At 50.8% G+C, this 3473-nt stretch overlaps 1 long non-coding RNA gene across 1 annotated transcript; it reads left to right on the forward strand.

Annotated features, from left to right (window-relative positions):
* Positions 1–328: 328 nt before the first annotated feature.
* Positions 329–2174, forward strand: LOC123232336. The gene is made up of 2 exons (XR_006505140.1): positions 329–1403; positions 1762–2174. It is a non-coding gene; the product is annotated as an uncharacterized LOC123232336 (long non-coding RNA).
* Positions 2175–3473: the final 1299 nt, after the last annotated feature.

Here is a 3473-nt window from a genome sequence, read left to right on the forward strand (position 1 = left end):
TTCTTCTTCTTCTTCTTCTTCTTCTTCTTCTTCTTCTTCTTCTTCTTCTTCTTCTTCTTCTTCTTCTTCTTCTTCTTCTTCTTTTCTCTCTCTCTCTCTCTCTCTCTCTCTCTTTCTCTCTCTCTCTTTCTCTTTCCTTCTGTGTTAGAATCAGTACTCTGTATTGGTTCTAAGGCAGAAGAGCTAAGGGGTAGGCAATGAGGGTTAAGTGACTTGCCCAGGGTCACACGGCTAGGATGTGTCTGAGAGCAGATTTGAACCCAGAACCTCTCATCTCCAGGCCTGGTTCTCCCCTTCTCACTAATCTTCCCCCCTCCTACAGGTGATTGATAACACAGCTGTATCGGGCAAGGGAGAAAGGAGGGGCAGGAAGAGAAAAGTCCAGCGCCTGCCAGCCCTAGCCTTCAGCGTAGAGGACCGTGGCTTCACAGACAGCCCCTTAAAAAAGCTCAAGAAGACCCCTTTTGTGTCCTTTCAGTTTGAAACTGTCCTGCCTTCAGAGCAGCCACCAGAAGCTGAGGGAAAGAGATCCCCTTCGGCTGAGCACTGACCCACTCCCTCGGTGCCAGCGGTACCTCCTCAGTTTGGCTCTTGGGGCGGGCACAAGGAGTGCTATTGAGTACGAGTGGGACACCCCCAGATCCCTACAGCCTGACCCCAACTTCAGGGATCAGTGCCCCCCGAGGCTTGTGGGAGCTAGCAGGCCCACAGAGGTTCACTGTCAGCTGGGTTAGCAGTGGCAGCAGCAGTGGAGACCACCACATCTCTGACCACTAAGAGAGGATGCCTAGAAGGACTTTCCACATCCATTACATAATGCTTTCACCAGTTGGAGAGCCACTGAGACCCCCAAAGCCCTCCCTCCCAGGGAGCTGAAGATTCAGCTGGCTTCAAGATTGGCCAGAGCGCCCCCCCCCCAACGGGAAGTCACTTTGAGTTTAAACAGCGTCTCCTTTCCACAGGTTGAATGGGGGAGAAGGCATTGCCCTGGGAGGGATCTCCATTCGCTGGCCTCCCTTTAAGATCTGCTTTTAAAACTCAGGGACCCCCTGTGACCTAGCCTCAGAGGACCGGCCTCATCTCCCCTGGGCTCCCGGGGATGGAATGGGCCCATCCATTCTCTTCGTTGCTGGGGAGGGGGAGGCACGGTCCTCTGGGGTGATCTGCTGTCCATCTCTTGCCTCTTTTTGCCCTAGAGATGCATTTGATGATCTTTGGCCACAAGAACCAACAGGGCCTGCTAGTGAGATATGGCGCTGGTTCATATTAAAATCTGTTTGCTCTTGCTGGTGATTCACTGACTGACACTCACTCAGGAATGGGACTGAAGAGTCACCCCAGATGAGCTCTAGAACCGCAGGATCTGGAATGGGCCATCGAGGCCAACCCTCTCATTTTTTCAGGTGACTAACTTGTGGTCACATAGGAAGCACATTGCACAGGTGGCATCTGAAATAAATGGGATGTTTAAAGAGTCAGATTTAGAGCTAGAAGGGCCTTAGAGATCGCCTCAAACCAACAAACTTTTTTTTTTTTAACTCTTACCTTCTGCCTTAGAATCAATACTGTGCTTTTGTTCTAAGGCAGAAGAGCAGCAAGGGCTAGACAGTGGAGGTTCGGTGACTTGCCCAGGGTCACCCAGCTAGGAAGTGCCTGAGGCCAGATTGGAACCCAGGACTTTCCCATCGATAGGCCTGGCTCTCTATCCACTGAGCCACCCAGCTGACCCTGACAACAAGCATTTCTTGTTTCTCCCTCCAGGAACTTCCATTCTAATGGGGAAGACAACATACAAATAACTGAACCAACAAGTTGGAGACAGGAGAGATCAGGAGGTCATCCACAGAGGGAAGGGGGCTAATTAAGGGGGCCTGGGAAAGGAAGGTGGGATTCTAGCTGGGACTCAAAGGGAAGCCAGGGAGAAGAGATGAGGCGGGAGAGCATTCCAAGAGTCAGAGAGGGAAAGGGTCCTGGCCAAGGATTCCCAGGTGGCAGGTAGGAGCCAGATCATTGAGTGGCCCTTGTATTACCTAGATGGAGGTCAGCCCTCGCAACCCTGAGATGAAGGCTAAGCCAGCACGTTTTGGGGAGATGCCTGATGTATGACCATGCTCCCCTCATATCCCCTTGTGTAAACCCCCCACCCCATGAATAAAAATGAGATTGAATTCTGGTATCTTGTCATTTTTTTAGCCATTGCCCATACCGTCTTTTCCTTTTGCCGCAGACTAGATCATAGCTACAAAGATAAACATTTTGAAACTCCTTTGTAAGTAAATGATCTTAGAAAAATGAGCAAAAATCAATGTATAGGATCATTACCAGAAACTGTTGGGTTTGGGTTTTTTCTTTTGTGGTGGAGGAGGGTAGAGAAGAATTTAGATTGGACGATGACTCTCTTCCCTCTCTCCTCACTCCCACTTCCTTGCCCACATTGTGTGTCAGCAGAGCCCAGATTTAGCTGACCAGAAGAAAAAGTGCCTTTCTGGGCTTGGCCCTAAAGCCCTCTTGGCTGGGATCTCCAGCCAGATCACCAGTCTGAAGACCTTCCTTCACTCCAACATTTATATACTTGGGATCTGCAAGGCCCTGAGTTGTGTCTAATCCCCAAGGATCTATAGGCTTGTCCCTGACCAAACTTGAACGAGGGCCTTCCTTCACTAACTCCAAAGGGAGGCAGGTAGTCATAGGCAGGCCAGACTCTAGAGTGGGACCTTAAAACCTGGACCAAACCCTCCATCCAGAAATAAACTCTGGCCTTCCCAAGAGCAGAAAATGTATTTCTGGCAGCCCCTGGGGAAGCTGCCCTTCCTTGGCACTCAGAAAGGTCAGACAGGCCTTGCTGGCTCCCTGGCATCCTGCCCTGAGAGACATGAGGTTTCCCTGTCAGAGGGGTCAGTGTTCCATAGAGCAGCCCCAGGAGCAGCAGAATCCACCGAGTCTCCAACCATCTTAGAAGGGATCCATTCCACAATGCTTTCCCTAGCTGGAGAGCACCACTGAGCCGCCCCAAAGCCCTCCCTCCCAGGGAGCTGAGAACCCAGCTGGCTTCCAGATAGACCCAGGCCAGAGCAACTGGGCAGCATCTCCATTATAGGTGCTGAATGGGGAAGGATGGCTTTGCTCTGGGCAGGAGCCCCTGGCTGCCTTCTCATGATTCACTGCTCTCTCTAGCCAGGCTTCAAAGGGGAAGCTGCTCCTGAGAACAGATCTTCCAAGTAACAGGCAGGTAAAGCAGGCCAGGCCTGTAAGTCCTCACATCAGCAGCCACTGTGTCAGGCATTGTGCTACAGAAAGCCCCAAGATTCAATGAAAAGCAAAAAAACAGTCCCTGGTCCCAAGGGGTTCAATCTGATGGGAAAGACAGCATGAGAATATATATAGTGGAGATGATGACAGAACAAAGCCACTTGAATTAAGGGGGATCAGGAACTGCTTCTGGCAGAAGGTGGGACTTTATTTTCTAATATTTT

Source organism: Gracilinanus agilis, chromosome 1 (genome assembly GCF_016433145.1).
Source record: "Gracilinanus agilis isolate LMUSP501 chromosome 1, AgileGrace, whole genome shotgun sequence".
Lineage (NCBI taxonomy): Eukaryota > Metazoa > Chordata > Mammalia > Didelphimorphia > Didelphidae > Gracilinanus > Gracilinanus agilis.